This window comes from Saccostrea echinata, unplaced genomic scaffold, assembly GCF_033153115.1.
Source record: "Saccostrea echinata isolate AGI-Se365-2 ecotype Australia unplaced genomic scaffold, CSIRO_AGI_Sech_v1 ptg000029l, whole genome shotgun sequence".
NCBI lineage: Eukaryota > Metazoa > Mollusca > Bivalvia > Ostreida > Ostreidae > Saccostrea > Saccostrea echinata.
This window is the reverse complement of record NW_026889778.1, coordinates 16,333,103-16,353,857: the sequence shown is the minus strand read 5'-3', so window position 1 is coordinate 16,353,857 and position 20,755 is coordinate 16,333,103.

The following is a 20,755-nucleotide window of genomic DNA, read 5'->3' as shown; positions in this document are numbered from 1 at the left end:
CCATAAAACATATTTATTAAAAAGGAGGTCACAGTGACCTACTTTTTGAACTTTGCAGGCATTCGATTTCAAAGCGTTTTAGAGGCATAATTTGGACATTTTAAAGCCTATGATCATAAAACTTTGTAAGTTGATGCATCTTGGGTTCTTAAAAAACGTCAATTGAAAAGTAGGTCACCATGACTTACTTTTGAAAATTTATGGCTTTAATTAAATATTTCACGAATTGGCTTAGAATTATCAAACTTTGTCAGTTGATGCATCTTGGGTCTTCGAAGTAGGCCGACTGAAAAGTAGGTCACCGTGACCTACTTTTGAAAATTTATGGCTTTAATTAAATATTTCAGGTACTAATTGGCTTAGAATCTTCAAACTTTGTCAGTTGATGCATCTTTGGTCTTTGGAGTAGGTTGACTGAAAAGTAGGTCACCATGACCTACTTTTGAAAATTTATGGCTTTAATTAAATATTTCAGGTACTAATTGGCTTAGAATCTTCAAACTTTGTCACTTGATGCATCTTTGGTCTTCGGAGTAGGTTGACTGAAAAGTAGGTCACCATGACCTACTTTTGAAAATTTATGGCTTTAATTAAATATTTCAGGTACTAATTGGCTTAGAATCTTCAAACTTTGTCAGTTGATGCATCTTTGGTCTTCGGAGTAGGTCGACTGAAAAGTAGGTCACCATGACCTACTTTTGAAAATTTATGGCTTTAATTAAATATTTCAGGTACTAATTGGCTTAGAATCATCAAACTTTGTCAGTTGATGCATCTTGGGTCCTTGGAGTACAACAACTGAAAAGTAGGTCACTTTGACCTACTTATAAAATTTTATGGTTATAATTTAAAAAAAAAAAAAATTAGGTATTAATAGGCTTAGAATCATCAAACTTAGTTGATGGGTCCTCAGAGAAGTGATAAGTAGGTCACCTGACCAACTCTCAGGTATTAGTTGGCTTAGAATCATCTTGGGTTCTCAGAATGTGAATTTGAATTTTAAGGGTTTATCTAAATATACAGGATACTTAGAGGCTTCAAATAGAAGTGATAGGTTGTACAGTGTATCAGAAGAGCGATTCAAGGCCCTTGGGCCTTTTGTTTGATCTTAGGTGATGTGACAACCTGATTCCAAACCTGCTGAGCTTTTCACAGCTATAAATACCTTTCAGTTCTATCATTTACATGTCTTTTCCCTACTTTAAAATTGAATAACTCTAGCAAGTCATGTTACTTTTTCTATTGTTGCATATCAAATATTATTGAGATCTTAAAATCTATGTCTACACAGTAAAGCAATAGGAATGGAAACAATGCAAAATCCGTAGGCACAACATCCATGCGATAAGCGATGTACTGGGATATCGCATGGACTGGGTCATCAAAAATGTCAATCCTTCCATTAACAAAGCTACTACTATTTGAACACTTTTGTCATAGATATGTATAGGCAATCCCTGAAGCATCTTAAAACATTTTAGTCTCTTTTGGGTATTTTCCTGTCTGAAGAAATAATTTTTTAATAGCGTAGTGCTCTCCAAGACTTTCAATGACATTGCAATTCTCAACTTTGTGTTTTCGCATTGATCATCTATAATTAGCGATGAAACAGTCATAACCCCTCTAATTTAATTTTAAAATTTTGCAACATGCCCTCTCTTGAATATTGTAGCGACATGTAAAATATCATTAATTTTTTTGCACTACAACAGTGCAATTTTTTATTTCAAGAAATTAGTCTGATTTCAATATAACTTTGATTACAAATAGACGACTCTAAGATACATAATTCTTTTTTATCTTTTTTGCTCTTGTGAGCCAAAGGCTCAAAGAGCTAATGCTATGGCCATTGTGCAGTGTACGTAAACTTTTTAGCTCACATGAGCTGAAAGCTTAAGTGAGCTTTTCTGATCACCAGTTGTCCGTCGTCTGTCCGTCTGTCTGTCCATCCGTCTGTAAACTTTTCATATTTTCATCTTTTTCTCAAGAACCACTGAGCCAAATTTAACCAAAGTTGGTACACAGCATCCTTGGGTGAAGGGGAGTTTAAATTGTCAAAATGAAGGACCAACCCGCTTTACAAGGGGAGATAATCAAGAGAAGACAAAAATAGGGTGGGGTCATTAGAAAATCTTCTCAAGAACCACAGGGCCAGAAAAGCTGAGAGTTATGTGGAAGCATCCTGGGGTAGTGTAGATTTCTAAATTCTTCAAATCATGGCCCCCGGGGGTAGGGCGGGGCCACAAGAGGGAATCAAAGTTTTACATTGAAATATATAGGCAAAATCTTTAAAAATCTTATTTTCAAGAACCAGTGGGCCAGAAAAGCTGAAACTTATGTGGAAGCATCCTGGGGTAGTGTAGATTCTAAATTCCTCAAATCATGGCCCCCGGCGGTAGGGCGGGGCCACAATAGGGAATCAAAGTTTTACATTGAAATATATAGGCAAAATCTTCAAAAATCTTCTTCTCAAGAACCACTGGGCCAGAAAAACTGAAACATATGTGGAATCATCCTGGGGTAGTGTAGATTCTAATTTTTCAAATCATGGCCCCCGGAGGTAGGGTGGGGCCGCAATAAGTATTACAAGGGAGGGAGGGTCTGGTGAAGAACAGCAGGGCCAAAGTAACTCAGGTGAGCATTGTGGCCCATGGGCCTCTTGTTAGAATATGTGCCATTACTCAAGAACCCCTTGGCCAATTATTGTCAAATTTGTCACAGTGTATCCATGGCCCAAGGGCTCCCGTTTATAGTAAACTTAGGGTTGTGACCCTTAAACAAGGGGAGATAATTAGGTAAATAAAACCAAAAGTACTGGTTGCTAAAAAATCGTCTTCTCAAGAACCACTGGGCAGATTATCACCAAACTTTCACAAAAGGATGAGGATACATGTATATTGTAGATTAAAATTTGCACAGGAATCGCCCTGGGACAAAGGACTTGGTCTCAAGGTCACTTCAAAGTTGACCAAAAATTACATTTATTAAAATGTTGATATTTTGCTTACTATAAGGACTAGGATCATCAAATCTTGTCAGTTGATGCATCTAAGGACCTCGTATCATGTTGACTCAAAAGTAGTTCATGGTTACCTACTTTTTAAATTTTGCAGCCATTCTTTTTCAAAATGATTTAGAGGCATATTTTGAACAATTTAAGGCCTATGATCATCAAACTTTGTCAGTTGATGCATCTTGGGTCGTCGAAGTACGTCAACTAAAAAGTAGGTCACCTTGACCTACTTTTTGAATTTTATGGCTAATCTTTTTCAAAACAATAAAGGTCATTAATTCGAATACCGAGAGGTTTAGAATCATTTAATCTTGGCATATTTTGAACAGTTTCAGGCCTATTATCATCAAACTTTTTCAGTTGACAAATGACAGAATGAGACCACTATTCTTTAAATTTGCTTGTTGTGTCTTAGGCTCATAATTCACATTATATCTACTGCAATCAACTTCAATTGATTCAAATATTTTTAATGAATTCTTATTTAAAAAAATTTACTTGAATATATGTGTAATATACATGTACATGTAAAAGATTATTTTAACATGTTTCAAAATTTAAATATATGTGTCTTTTTTCCCCCTTGTAAAACATTTAAATAAATGAACTCAAGAAGTACAGTAAAAGCATTTTTTCTCAATTTCAACTGGACCAAGATTAAACATCAAGATATCCAATGACTCCAGATAACCATTCAGGGTAAAAACTTAAAGAATAAGGGGTTGGGAGTACCAACTCACTTCAACATATAAATGGTACATGTATTTAGATATTGGTTTTTGAGATAATGAAGTTTAATTTTTAAGTAAGAGGCTAAAAAAGAGATTATGTTAAAATTTTCCAAAAGTGACACCGTCTTACTGAAATCATCCCTGTGCATTTCTTGTAAGAGTATTTTTCTACTTACTGATTGTCAAACAATGGGTATCCTCAATCAGTAACACATTTTGATTACTTACTATGTAGTTATGCTGTGTAAATGTTTTGTCAAGCAATTATTATGACAGTGATGTAGCAAAACACTGATGATTCTGTAGTATGGCACGTGTTACTAACATGATTGCATCAAAGATGTTAGATGAACAGAAAAGTCTAGAAATTAAAAATCAAAAGTCATAGTTCAAGAAATGAGGGTCTGGGAGTATTAGTGTTTTGGATACAATTTCAAGAGTACTGTTGGAGAGAGTACAATTGAATTATATATACTCATGTTCACTCCAGATTCAGAGTTCCGGAGATGAGGTCTCTTGATATTAGGGTCAAAGAAGACAGAGAATGTTAGCAACGTTGTCAATCTAAACAGAAACATGTAACCTTTAGGTGGAAATTAAACAAATATTTATCCATTTATTACGACGTCAACTTACAAGCTAATCGCTAAGAAGGAAGACCCATTCGTTGCTTTGCAACGAGCTTTGCTCTAGTTATTATTATTATTATTATTATTCTTACCGATTTTGTGCACGCGAGTTCTCGAAAACGTCTTGGCCGATTTTCATGAAACTTTCAGATCTGATAGGTATTGATCTGAACCTTATTGGAAATTTTTTTCGTTGATGACGTCACTTTCTATCTTGAGATATTTAGGATTTTCTGATTTTTAGAGGGTCGGCTTGTCCTGGAAACTCCTCCGAAACGACTTATGATATTGATTCAAGATTTTCAGTGAAGGTAGGGGAAGGTTGGTAGATTTGCAGGCAGGTGTCCAAATCTCTCTAGCGCAAAAGGCGCCGAAGCTCGGTAGGGCTCAAAAAATGTCTCAGAAACATCTCACAAAATTTTACACCTTTTCTTTCATATCTTCATACCTGTTAAGAATTTGTTAAAACATATAGAAGAAAAGTTGTGCAGAATGATACGATCTTTCATTTGATATCAAGAAAAAGGGGCTGATCCCTCAAATTAGGGGCTGAGAGGGGCCAAGAGTTTTTCATCTATAACTCTTTAATGATCAATAATTTGTAATACATTACTGAAGCAAAGATGCTTATCTTAACGATTTACAACAATATATGATAAGATTCTGATCATATGTTACATAATAAGGGGTCACAAGGGGCCAGAATGCTAAATCTTTGATGCTGTATATCTCGAAAAGGGAGAATATTTTGATTAGCAATACTGAACAAAAGATGGTCAGAATAATGTTCTAATCAATATGCACCCTTTCAATTTTTGTCAAATGGCCCCATTAAGGACTTGGAGGGGTGGCCCCTAAATATTTCCATTCAGCATATCTCCATAACGAAAAGAAATCTCTGAATATTTCTTGCACAAAAAGTCTTCAAAATCACAAGATCTTTCATTTGATATCAAGAAAAAGGGGCTGACCCCTTAAATTAGGGGCTCAGAGGGGCCAAAAGTCTTCAACCTATAACTCTTTAACGATCAATAATTTGTAATACATTATTGAAGCAAAGATGCTTATCTTAACGATTTACAACAATGTATGATAAGATTCTGATCATATGTTACGTAATAAGGGGTCACAAGGGGCCAGAATACTAAATCTTTGACGCTTTATATCTCAAAAAGGGGGAATATTTTGATAAGCAATACTGAACAAAAGATGGTCAGAATAATGTTCTAAACAATATGCACCCTTTCAATTTCTGTCAAACGGCCCCATTAAGGACTTGGAGGGGAGGCCCCTAAATATTTCCATTCAGCATATCTCCATAATGAAAAGAAATATCTGAATAGTTGTTGAACATCAAGTCTTCAAAATCACAGGACCTTTCAATTGATATCAAGAAAAAGGGGCTGACCCCTCAAATAAGGGGCTGAGAGGGGCCAAAAGTCTTTCATCTATAATTCTTTAACGAACAATAATTTGTAATACATTACTGAAGCAAAGATGCTTTTCTTAACAATTTACAACAATATATGATAAGATTCTGATCATATGTTACATAATAAAGGGTCACAAGGGGCCATAATGCTAAATCTTTGACGCTTTATATCTCGAAAAGGGAGAATATTTTGATTAGCAATACTGAACAAAAGATGGTCAGAATAATGTTCTAAACAATATGCACCCTTTGAATTTTTGTCAAACGGCCCCATTTAGGACTAAGAGGGGTGGCCCCTAAATATTTCCATTCAGCATATCTCCACAACGAAAAGAAATCTCTGAATAGTTGTTGAACAAAAACTCTTCAAAATCACAAGACCTTTCATTTGATATCAAGAATAAGGGACTGACCCCTCAAATTAGGGGCTGAGAGGGGCCAAAAGTCTTTCATCTATAATTCTTTAACGATCAATAATTTGTAATTCATTACTGAAGCAAAGATGCTTATCTTAACGATTTACAACAATATATGATAAGATTCTGATCATATGTTACATAATAAGGGGTCACAAGGGGCCAGAATGCTAAATCTTTGACGCTTTATATCTCCAAAGGGGGGAATATTTTAATAAGCAATACTGAACAAAAGATGGTCAGAATAATGTTCTAAATAATATGAACCCTTTCAGTTTTTGTCAAACGGCCCCATTAAGGACTTGGAGGGGTGGCCCCTAAATATTTCCATTCAGCATATCTCCACAACAAAAAGAAATCTCTGAATATTTCTTGAACAGAACGTTTTCAAAATCACAAGACCTTTCAATTGATATCAAGAAAAAGGGGCTGACCCCTCAAACTAGGGGCTGAGAGGGGCCAAAAGCATGTCATCTAGAGCTTTTTTAATAATGTTATATAAATCAAAAGAATGAAATCTAATTAGGGAAGTCTATATATTATTATCTTTTAACAAAGATCATAGTCAAAATCGTATCTCATCTTATCGAAAAATCGGGCGGAAGACCTACTCGTTGCTCGCAACGAGATCTCATCTAGTTATTATTATTATTCTTACCGATTTTGTGCACGCAAGTTCTCGGCAACGTCTTGGCCGATTTTCAAGAAACTTTCAGATCTGATAGGTATTGATCTGAACCTTATTGGAAATTTTTTTCGTTGATGACGTCACTTTCCATCTCGAGATATTTAGGATTTTCTGATTTTTAGAGGGTCGGCTTGTCCTGGAAACTCCTCCGAAACGACTTAAGATATTGATTCAAGATTTTCAGTGGAGGTAGGGGAAGGTTTGTAGATTTGCAGGCAGGTGTCCAAATCTCTCTAGCGCAAAAGGCGCCGAAGCTCGGTAGGGCTCAAAAAATGTCTCAGAAACATCTCACAAAATTTTACACCTTTTCTTTCATATCTTCACACATATTAAGAATTTGTTAAAACATATAGAAGAAAAATTGTGCAGAATGATACGATCTTTCATTTGATATCAAGAAAAAGGGGGTGACCCCTCAAATTAGGGGCTCAGAGGGGCCAAAAGTCTTTCATCTTTACCTCTTTAACGATCAATAATTTGTAATACATTACTGAAGCAAAGATGTTTATCTTAATGATTTACAACAACATATGATAAGATTCTGATCATATGTTACGTAATAAGGGGTCACAATGGGCCAAAATGCTAAATCTTTGACGCTTTATATCTCGAAAAGGGAGAATATTTTGATAAGCAATACTGAACAAAAGATGGTCAGAATAATGTTCTTAACAATATGCACCCTTTTAATTTTTATCAAACGGCCTTATTAAGGACTTGGAGGGGTGGCCCCTAAATATTTCCATTCATCATATCTCCACAACGAAAAGAAATCTCTGAATAGTTGTTGAACAAAAAGTCTTCAAAATCACAAGACCTTTCAATTGATATCAAGAAAAAGGGGCTGACCCCTCAAATTAGGGGCTCAGAGGGGCCAAAAGTCTTTCATCTATAACTCTTTAAATATCAATATTTTGTTATCAGTTACTGAAGGAAAAATGTTCATCTTAAGGATTTGTAACTATATATTTGAATATAAAGATCATATGTTGCATAATAAGGGGCCAAAAGGGGCCAGAATGCTAAATATTTGACGCTTTATATCTCAACAAGGGGAGATATTTTAATAAGCAATATTGAACAAAAGATGTTCAGAATAATGTTCTGAACAATATGTATCCTTTCATTTTTTGCAAAACGGCCCCATTAAGGATTTGAAGGGTTGGCCCCTAAATATTTCTTTTCTACATATCTCGAAAATGAGAAGAAACTTCTGCATAGTTGTTGAACAAAAAATGGTTAAAATCACAAGTCTTTTCATTTGATTTCAAGAAAAAGGGGCTGTCCCTTCAAATTAGGGGCTTAGTGGGGCTAAAAGACTAATATGTAATTCTACAATGATCAAGAATTTGTTATCCAGCAAAAATGCTTCACTTAATTATATGCAACAATATGTAGTAAAATTTTGATTCTCTATTGCGTAATTAGAAGTCATAAGGGGCCAGAATGTTAACTCTTTTGCGCTTCCTATCTCAAAAAGGGGAAACGTTTTGAAAAGCAATATTGAACGAAAGATGTTCAAGATTATGTTATTTAAATAAAAAAAAAATTAAATCTAAGGGGGGGGGGGGAACAAAAACTTAATCAAAATTACATCTCATCTCATCGAAAAATCGGACGGAAGACCTATTCGTTGCTCGCAACGAGATCTCATCTAGTTATTATTATTATTCTTTTTTTTTTTTCCTTACCGATTTTGTGCAGAAGATTTCTCGGAGATCTCTCAATCGATTTGCTTCAAATTTTCAGGGTTAATGCATTGCTATCTGAAGTTTATATCGCCGCTTCAGTTTTTGAAAAATCACTTCCGGTCAGACGTTATCGCCCTTTGATCGATTTTTACTCGGACCTTGTGTCTGCACAAAAACTCAAGAACGACAAATGCAAGAGTGTTGACACTTTCAGTGGTGATAGAGGACATGTTCTAGATGTGCACCTTGGTTTTCAAATTTTCCGGAAGTGCGAAGTATGGAAGCTCGGTAGGGGTCGAAATTTAGGACGTGATATATGAGTGAATTTTAGAGACATTTCTTATAATAACATTTTAAATAGAAGTATTTTGTTAAAATATATTGAACAAAAAGTCTTCAATAACACAAGACCTTTCATTTGATATCAAGAAAAAGGGGCTGACCCCTCAAATTAGGGGCTCAGAAGGGCCAAAAGTCTTTCATCTATAACTCTTTAATGATGAACATTTTGTTATAAGTTATTGAAGCAAAAATGTTAATCTTAACATTCTGCAACTATATATTATAAAATTTTGATCATATGTTACGTAATAAATGGCCAAAAGGGACCAGAATGCTAAATCTTTGACACTTAATATCTCGAAAAGGGGAAATATTTTGATAAGCAATATTGAACAAAAGATGCTCAGAATAATGTTTTAAACAATATTCACTCTTTTAATTTTTGCAAGACATCCCCATTAAGGACTTGGAGGGCTGGCCCCTAAATATTGTTATTCTACATATCTCTTAAACGAAAGGAAATTTCTGAATAGTTGTTGAACAAAAAGTCTTCAAAATCACAAGACCTTTTATTTGATATCAAGAAAAAGGGGCTGACCCCTCAAATTAGGGGCTCAGAAGGGCTAAAAGTCTTTCATCTATAACTCTTTAATGATGAATATTTTGTTATAAATTACTGAAGCAAAAATGTTTATCTTAAAATTCTGCAACTATATATTATAAAATTTTGATCATATGTTACGGAAAAGGAGAAATATTTTGATAAGCAATATTGAAGAAAAGATGCTCAGAATAATGTTTAAAACAATCATCCTTTCACTTTTATAGACAAATATCTCAGTCAAGATCTTGATTAATCTTATCCAAAATCGGACGGAAGACCCACTCGTTGCTCGCAACGAGAACCATCTAGTTATTATTAGTAGGGTCTTCCGTCTCCAACGGAAGACCCTTCTATTATTCTATTGTTTCTTTTTCACTTTTATTATTATTATTTTTTTTTTCTTTACAATTTTTGTGCAGAAGATTTCTCGGAGTTGGCTCGATCGATTTACTTGAAAATTTCAGGGAAGATGTATCTTTGTCTGAACCTTATACTTTTTTCTCATTTTTTTGAAATTCACTTCCAGTCGGAAGTTATCGCCCTTTAATCAAAATTCAGAGGACCTCCTTGTCTGCAATGGAACTCAAAAACGAGTAAAGCTAGAGTGCTGAAATTTTCAGCGATGATAGAGGACATGTTACCATTGATCACCTGGGTTTTCAAATCTTCCGGAAGTGCCTAGTATGGAAGCTCAGTAGGGGTCAAAATTTAGGAAGCGAATCATGAGTGAATTTTAGAGACATTTCTCACGATAACTTTTTAACTATGAGTATTTTGTTAAAACATATTGAACAGAAATTGTGTAGAATTACAAGATCTTTTATATGATATCAAAGAAAAAGGGCTGACCCATCACATTAGGGGCTGAGAAGGGTCGAAAGTCTTTGATCAATAACGCTTTAAAGATCAATATTTTGTAAAGCATTACTGAAGCAAAAATGTTTATCTCAACTATTTACAACTATATATTATGATATTCACATCATATGTTACATAATTAGGGGCCATAAGGGGCCAGAATGCTAAATCTTTGACGCTTTATATCTCAAAAGGGGGAAATATTTTGATAAGCAATATTGAATAAAAGATGTTCAGAATAATGTTCTAAACAAGATGCAACCTTTCATTCTTTGCTAAACGTCCCCATTAAGGAGTTGGAGGGCCGACCCCTAAATGCTTCTATTGTAAATATATCAGAAACGAAAAAGAATTTCTGACTAGTTGTTGAACAAAAAGAGTTCACAATCATAAGAGCTTTAAAGTGATATGAAGAAAAAGGGGCTGGACCCTCACAATAGGGGCTGAGAGGGGCCGAAAGTCTTTAATCAATAACTCTTTAACGATCAATATTTTGTAATGCACTACTGAAGCAAAAATGTTTACCTCAACAATTTACAACTATATATTATGATATTCACATCATTTATGACATAATTAGGGGCCATAAGGGGCCAGAATGCTAAATTTTTGACGCTTTATATCTCAAAAAGTGGGAAATATTTTGATAAGCAATATTGAATAAAAGATGTCCAAAATAATGTTCTAAACAGGATGCAACCTTTCATTTTTTGCTAAACGTCCCCATTAAGGGGTTGAAGGGCCGGCCCCTAAATACTTCTTTTGCAAATATCTCAGAAACGAAAAAGAATTTCTGACTAGTTGTTGAACAAAAAGTGTTCACAATCATAAAAACTTTAAAGTGATATGAAGAAAAAGGGGCTGGACCCTCAAAAAAGGGGCAGAGAGGGGCCAAAAGTCTTTGAACAATAACTCTTTAACAATCAATATTTTGTAATGCATTACTGAAGCAAAAATGTTCATCTCAACAAATTACAACTATATATTATGATATTCACATCATATGTTACATAATTAGAGGCCATAAGGGGCCAGAATGCTAAATATTTGACGCTCTATATCTCAAAAGTGGGAAATATTTTAATAAGCAATATTGCACAAAAGATGTTCAAAATAATTTTCTCAACAATATGCAACCTTTCATTTTTTGCTAAACGTCCCCATTAAGGAATTGAAGGGCCGGCCCCTAAATAATTCTTTTGCAAATATCTCAGAAACGAAAAAGAATTTCTGACTAGATATTGAACAAAAAGTGTTCAAAATCATGAGAGCATTAAATTGATGTGAAGAAAAACGGGTGGACCCTCAAAATAGGGGCTGAGAGGGGCCGAAAGTCTTTGAACAATAACTCTTTAACAATCAATATTTTGTAATGCATTACTGAAGCAAAAATGTTCATCTCAACAAATTACAACTATATATTATGATATTCACATCATATATTACATAATTAGGGGCCATAATGGGCCAGAATGCTAAATCTTTGACGCTCTATATCTCAAAAGTGGGAAATATTTTAATAAGCAATATTGAACAAAATATGTTCAAAATAATGTTCTCAACAATATGCAACCTTTCATTTTTTGCTAAACGTTCCCATTAAGGAGTTGAAGGGCCGGCCCCTAAATATATTCTTCGCATATATTTTGGAAACGAAAAAGAATTTTTGAATAGTTTTTGAACAAAAAGTGTTCAAAATCATGAGAGCTTTAAGGTGTTATCAAGGAAAAGGGTCTAACCCCTTAAATAAGGGGCCGAGAGGGGCTGAAAGTATACAATCAATTACATTTTAATGATCAATATTTTGTAATATATTACTGAAGCGAAATAGTTCTTCTTCACACACTTTATCTACATAACATGATGTTGATATAATATGTTATGCATTATGGGGTCTTTAGGGGGCCAGATTGCATAATCTTTGGCGCAATATATCTCGAAAAGGAAGAATATTTTAATAAACAGTATTGAACAAAAGACGTTCAAAATAATATTCTGAACAATATGCACTCTTTCAATTTTTGTTAGACGTCCCCATTTAGGACTTGAAGGGTCGGCCCTTAATATTTCTTTTGCATATATCCCGAAAACAAAAAAGAATTTCTGAATAGTTGCTGAACAAAAAGTGTTCAAAATCATGAGAGCTTTAAGATGATATAAAAAATGGCTGGCCTTTCACATTAGGGGCTAAGAAGGGCCGACAATCTTTAATCTATAACCCTTTAATGATCAATATTTTGTTAAACATTATTAAAGCAAAATTGTTCGTCTTAACGATTTATTTATATCATTATATTTGAGCGAAAATCTCAGTCAAATTTTTATCTCATCTTATTAAATATCGGACGGAAGACCCACTCGTTGCTCGCAACGAGATCTCATCTAGTTATTATTATTATTCTTTTTTTTTCCTTACCGATTTTGTGCAGAAGATTTCTCGGAGATCGCTCGATCGATTTGCTTCAAATTTTCAGGGTTATTGCGTTGCTATCTGAAGTTTATAACGGCATGTCAGTGTTTGAAAAATCACTTCCGGTCAGAAGTTATCGCCCTTTAATCGATTTTTAGATAGACCTTGTGTCTGCACAAAAACTCAAGAACGACAACTGCCAGAGTGTTGAAATTTTCCGAGGTGATAGAGGACATGTTCCAGTTGTGCACCTTGGTTTTCATATTTTCCGGAAGTGCAAAGTATGGAAGCTCGGTAGGGGTCAAAATTTAGGACGTGATTTATTAGTGAATTTTAGAGACATTTCTGATAATAAAATTTTAAATAGAAGTATTTTGTTAAAACATACTGAACAAAAAGACTTCAAATTCAGAAGAACTTTTATTTGATATCAAGAAAAAGGGACTGACCCCTCAAATTAGGGGCTCAGAAGGGCCAAAAGTCTTTCATCTATAATTCTTTAATGATCAATATTTTGTTATAAATTACTGAAGCAAAAATGTGCATCTGAACATTCTGCAGCTATATATTATAAAATTTGGATCATATGTTACGTAATAAGGGGCCATAAGGGGCCAGAATGCAAAATCTTTGACACTTGATATCCCGAAAAGGAGAAATATTTTGATAAGCAATATTGAACAAAAGATGTTCAGAATAATGTTCTAAACAATACACACCCTTTTAATTTTTGCAAGACATCCCCATTAAGGACTTGGAGGGCTGGCCCTTAAATATTTTTATTCTACATATCTCTTAAACGAAAGGAAATTTCTGAATAGTTGTTGAACAAAAAATCTTCAAAATCACAAGACCTTTTATTTGATATCAAGAAAAAGTGGCTGACCCCTCAAATTAGGGGCTCAGAAGGGCCAGAAGTCTTTCATCTATAACTTTTTAATGATGAATATTTTGTTATAAATTACTGAAGCAAAAATGTGCATCTGAACATTCTGCAGCTATATATTATAAAATTTGGATCATATGTTACGTAATAAGGGGCCATAAGGGGCCAGAATGCAAAATCTTTGACACTTGATATCTCGAAAAGGGGAAATATTTTGATAAGCAATATTGAACAAAAGATGTTCAGAATAATGTTCTAAATAATTTACACCCTTTTAATTTCTGCAAGACATCCCCATTAAGGACTTGGAGGGCTGGCCCTTAAATATTTTTATTCTATATATCTCTTAAACGAAAGGAAATTTCTGAATAGTTGTTGAACAAAAAATCTTCAAAATCACAAGACCTTTTATTTGATATCAAGAAAAAGTGGCTGACCCCTCAAATTAGGGGCTCAGAAGGGCCAAAAATCTTTCACCTATAACTTTTTAATGATGAATATTTTGTTATAAATTACTGAAGCAAAAATGTTCATCTTAACATTCTGCAGCTATATATTATAAAATTTGGATCATATGTTACGTAATAAGGGGCCATAAGGGGCAAGAATGCAAAATCTTTGACACTTGATATCTCGAAAAGGGGAAATATTTTGATAAGCAATATTGAACAAAAGATGTTCAGAATAATGTTCTAAACAATACACACCCTTTTAATTTTTGCAAGACATCCCCATTAAGGACTTGGAGGGCTGGCCCCTAAATATTGTTATTCTATATATCTCTTAAACGAAAGGAAATTTCTGAATAGTTGTTGAACAAAAAGTCTTCAAAATCACAAGACCTTTTCTTTGATATCAAGAAAACGGGGCTGACCCCTCAAATTAGGGGCTCAGAATGGCCAAAAGTTTTTCATCTATAACTATTTAATGATCAATATTTTGTTATAAATTACTGAAGCAAAAATGTTCATCTTAACACTCTGCAACTATATATTATAAAATTTTGATCATATGTTACGTAATAAGGGGCCAGAATGCTAAATCTTTGATTTCTGGAAAGGGGAAATATTTTGATAAGCTAATAATGAACAAAAGAAGCTCAGAATAATGTTTTAAACAGTATGCATCCTTTCACTTTTTACAGACGAATATCTCAGTCAAGATCTTGACTAATTTTATCCAAAATCAGACGGAAGACCCACTCGTTGCTCGCAACGAGAACCATCTAGTTATTATTATTATTTTCTTTTTTTCTTCCAACGGATTTTGTGCAAGCGATTTCTCAGAAACGGCTGGGCCGATTTACACGAAACTTTCAGATGTAAAAGATATTTAATTGATCTTGATAGGTTTTTTTTTGTTTTTTGATGACGTCACTTCCGGTCGTGAGATATTGACGATTTTCTGATTTTCAGAGGGTCGGTTTGTCCTGGAAACTCCTCCTAAACGACTAATGATATTGAGTTAAGATTTTCAGTGAAGATAGAGGAAAGATTGTAGATGTTCAATTGGGCATCTATATCTTTGCAGCTCAAATGGCGCCGAAGCTCGCCTGGGTTCGAAAAATAGGCTCACAAGCATCTCGCAAAATTTGAAACGTTTTCTTTTATATCTTTTTACGTGTAAATATTTTGTTAAAATATATATAACAAAAGATGTGCAAAATGATAAGACCTTTCATTTGATATCAAGAGAAAAGGGCTGATCCCTCAAATTAGGGGCTTACAGGGGCCAGAAATCTTTTATGTATAACTCTTGAACGATTAATATTTTGTTATAAATTACTGAAGCAAAAATGTTCATCTTAACGATTTGCAACTATATGGTTTAAAATTTTGATCATATATTACGTAATAAGGGGCCAAAAGGAGCTAGAATGCTCAATCTTTGACGCTTTATATCTCAAAAAGGGGGGATATTTTGATAAGTAATATTGAACAAAAGATGTTCAGAATAATGTTCTAAACAACATGCAATCCTTAAATTTTTGTAAAAAGGCCCCATTAAGAACTTGAAGGGCTGGCCCCTAAATATTTCAATTCAGCATATCTCGAAAACGAAAATAAATTTCTGAATAGTTGTTGAACAAAAAGTCTTCAAAATTACAAGACATTTCATTTGAAATCAAGAAAAAAGGGCTGATCCTTCAAATTAGGGGCTCAGAGGGGCCAAAAGTCTTTTATGTATAACTCTTGAACGATTAATATTTTGCTATAAATTACTGAAGCAAAAATATTCATCTTAACGATTTGCAACTATATTGTTTAAAATGTTGATTATATGTTACGTAATAAGGGGCCAAAAGGGGCTAGAATGCTAAATCTTTGACGCATTATATCTCGAAAAGGGAGAATATTTTGAAAAGCAATACTGAACAAAAGACGTTTAGAATAATGTTCTAAACAATATGCAACCTTTCAATTTTTGCAAAAGGACCCCATTAAGGACTTGAAGGGCTGGCCCCTAAATATTTCAATTCAGCATATCTCGAAAACGAAAATTAATTTCTGAATAGTTGTTGAACAAAAAGTCTTCAAAATCACAAGACCTTTCATTTGATATCAAGAAAAAAGGGTTGATCCCTCAAATTAGGGTCTTAGAGGGGCAAAAGTGTTTGATGTATTACTCTTGAACGATCACTATTTTGTTATAAATTACTCAAGCAAAAGTGTTCATCTTAAAGATTTTCAACTATATGTTTTAAAATTTTGATCATATTTTACGTAATAAGGGGTTAGAAGGGGCCAAAATGCTAAATTTTTGACGCTTTATATCTCGAAAAGGGGGAATATTTCGATAAGCAATACTGAACAAAATATGGTCAGAATAATGTTCTGAACAATACGCACCCTTTCAATTTTTGTCAAAAGCCCAATTAAGGACTTGGAGGGGTGGCCCCTAAATAATTCCATTAGGCATATCTCCACAAATAAATGAAATCTCTGAATAGTTGTTAAACAGAAAAGTCTTCAAAGTGACAATACCTTTCATTTGATATTAAGAAAAAGGGACTGGCCCTTCAAGTTAGGGGTTCAGAGGGGCCAAAAGACTAATATGTAACTCTTCAATGATCAATAATTTGTTATAAATTACTGAAGCAAAAATGCTTTACGTAGCAATATGCAGCAATATGTTGTAAAATTTTGATTCTCTATTGCATAATTAGTGGCAATAAGTGGCCAGAATGTTAAGTCTTTTACACTTCATATCTTGAAAAGGGGTAATATTTTGAAAAGCAATATTGAACGAAAGATGTTCAAGATAATGTTATATAAATCAAAAGAATGAAATCTAAGGAGAGAAATCTTTATATCATTATCTTTTAACGAAAACTTTATCAAAATCACATCTTATCTCATCGAAAAATCGGACGGAAGACCTACTCGTTGCTCGCAACGAGATCTCATCTAGTTAGGTCTTCCGTCTCCAACGGAAGACCTTATTGTTTTCGTTCGGGGGAATATTTTGAAAAGCAATACTGAACAAAAGACGTTTAGAATAATGTTCTAAACAATATGCAACCTTTCAATTTTTGCAAAAGGACCCCATTAAGGACTTGAAGGGCTGGCCCCTAAATATTTCAATTCAGCATATCTCGAAAACGAAAATTAATTTCTGAATAGTTGTTGAACAAAAAGTCTTCAAAATCACAAGACCTTTCATTTGATATCAAGAAAAAAGGGTTGATCCCTCAAATTAGGGTCTTAGAGGGGCAAAAGTGTTTGATGTATTACTCTTGAACGATCAATATTTTGTTATAAATTACTCAAGCAAAAGTGTTCATCTTAAAGATTTTCAACTATATGTTTTAAAATTTTGATCATATTTTACGTAATAAGGGGTTAGAAGGGGCCAAAATGCTAAATTTTTGACGCTTTATATCTCGAAAAGGGGGAATATTTCGATGAGCAATACTGAACAAAATATGGTCAGAATAATGTTCTGAACAATACGCACCCTTTCAATTTTTGTCAAAAGCCCAATTAAGGACTTGGAGGGGTGGCCCCTAAATAATTCCATTAGGCATATCTCCACAAATAAATGAAATCTCTGAATAGTTGTTAAACAGAAAAGTCTTCAAAGTGACAATACCTTTCATTTGATATTAAGAAAAAGGGACTGGCCCTTCAAGTTAGGGGTTCAGAGGGGCCAAAAGACTAATATGTAACTCTTCAATGATCAATAATTTGTTATAAATTACTGAAGCAAAAATGCTTTACGTAGCAATATGCAGCAATATGTTGTAAAATTTTGATTCTCTATTGCATAATTAGTGGCAATAAGTGGCCAGAATGTTAAGTCTTTTACACTTCATATCTTGAAAAGGGGTAATATTTTGAAAAGCAATATTGAACGAAAGATGTTCAAGATAATGTTATATAAATCAAAAGAATGAAATCTAAGGAGAGAAATCTTTATATCATTATCTTTTAACGAAAACTTTATCAAAATCACATCTTATCTCATCGAAAAATCGGACGGAAGACCTACTCGTTGCTCGCAACGAGATCTCATCTAGTTAGGTCTTCCGTCTCCAACGGAAGACCTTATTGTTTTCGTTCGGGGGAATATTTTGAAAAGCAATACTGAACAAAAGACGTTTAGAATAATGTTCTAAACAATATGCAACCTTTCAATTTTTGCAAAAGGACCCCATTAAGGACTTGAAGGGCTGGCCCCTAAATATTTCAATTCAGCATATCTCGAAAACGAAAATTAATTTCTGAATAGTTGTTGAACAAAAAGTCTTCAAAATCACAAGACCTTTCATTTGATATCAAGAAAAAAGGGTTGATCCCTCAAATTAGGGTCTTAGAGGGGCAAAAGTGTTTGATGTATTACTCTTGAACGATCAATATTTTGTTATAAATTACTCAAGCAAAAGTGTTCATCTTAAAGATTTTCAACTATATGTTTTAAAATTTTGATCATATTTTACGTAATAAGGGGTTAGAAGGGGCCAAAATGCTAAATTTTTGACGCTTTATATCTCGAAAAGGGGGAATATTTCGATGAGCAATACTGAACAAAATATGGTCAGAATAATGTTCTGAACAATACGCACCCTTTCAATTTTTGTCAAAAGCCCAATTAAGGACTTGGAGGGGTGGCCCCTAAATAATTCCATTAGGCATATCTCCACAAATAAATGAAATCTCTGAATAGTTGTTAAACAGAAAAGTCTTCAAAGTGACAATACCTTTCATTTGATATTAAGAAAAAGGGACTGGCCCTTCAAGTTAGGGGTTCAGAGGGGCCAAAAGACTAATATGTAACTCTTCAATGATCAATAATTTGTTATAAATTACTGAAGCAAAAATGCTTTACGTAGCAATATGCAGCAATATGTTGTAAAATTTTGATTCTCTATTGCATAATTAGTGGCAATAAGTGGCCAGAATGTTAAGTCTTTTACACTTCATATCTTGAAAAGGGGTAATATTTTGAAAAGCAATATTGAACGAAAGATGTTCAAGATAATGTTATATAAATCAAAAGAATGAAATCTAAGGAGAGAAATCTTTATATCATTATCTTTTAACGAAAACTTTATCAAAATCACATCTTATCTCATCGAAAAATCGGACGGAAGACCTACTCGTTGCTCGCAACGAGATCTCATCTAGTTAGGTCTTCCGTCTCCAACGGAAGACCTTATTGTTTTCGTTCGGTTTCTTTTTTCCTATTATTATTATTATTTTTCTTACCGATTTTGTGCACGCGAATTCTCGGAAATGGCTGGGTCGATTTTCACCAAACTTTCAGATCTGATAGATATTCATCTGATCCTTGTCTGACATTTTCGTCGTCGATGACGTCACTTCCAGTCGTGAGAAATGGACGATTTTCTGATTTTCAGAGGGTCGGCTTGTCCTGGCAATCACTCCTAAACGACTCAAGATATTGAGTTGAGATTTTCAGTGAAGGCAGAAAAAAGATTGTAGATGTGCTTTTTGCGTCTATATCTTCCCGGCACAAAAGGCGCCGAAGCTCGGCTGGGCTCGAAAAATAGGCTCAAAATTAAAGCATCTCGCAAAATTTGACACGTTTTCTTTTATATCTTTTTACCTGTAAATATTTTGTTAAAACATATATAACAAAAGTTGTGCAGAATGATAAGAGCTTTTATTTGATATCAAGAAAAAAGGGCTGTTTTCTCCTATTAAGGGCTCAAAGGGGCCAAAATTCTTTTATCCATATCTCTTCAAGGGTCAATATTTCGTTATAAATTACTGAAACAAAAATGTTTATCTTAACAATTTAAAACTACCTTTTATAAAATTGGGATCATATATTACATAATAAGGGGCCAGAATGATAAATCTTTGATGCTTTATATCTTGGAAAGGGGAAATAATTTGATAAGCAATATTGAACAAAATATGTTCAGAATAATGTTCTAAACAATATGCACCCTTTCAATTTTTGCAAAACGATCCCAGTAAGGACTTGAAAGGCTGGCCCCTAAATATTTCTATTCTACATATCTCTAAAACGAGAAGAAACATCTGAATAGTTGTTGAACAAAAAATGTTTACAATCACAAGTCTTTTCATTTGATATCAAGAAAAAGGGGCTGACCCCTCAGATTAGGGACTCAGAGCGGCCAGAAGTCCTTCATCTATAACTCTTAAACTATCAATATTTTGTTATCAATTATTGAAGCAAAAATGTTCATCTTAACAATTTGCCACTAATATTATAAAAAAAAGATTATATGTTGCGTAACAAGGGGCAAAAATGGACCAGAATGCTAAATCTTTGACGCTTTTTGAACAAAATATGTTCAGAATAATTTTCTGAACAATATGCATCCTTTAAATGTTTGTAAAACGGACCAATTAAGGACTTGGAGGGTTGGCCCCTAAATTTTTCTATTCTACATATCTCGAAAACGAGAAGAAACTTCTGAATAGTTGTTGAACAAAAAATGTTTACAATCACAAGTCTTCATTTGATATCAAGAAAAAGGGGCTGATTCTTCAAATTAGGGGCTCAGAGGGGCCAAAAGACTAATATGTGACTCTTCAATGATCAAGAAATTGTTTTAAATTACTGAAGCAAAAATGCTTAACGTAACAATATGCAACAATATGTTGTAAAAATTTTGATTC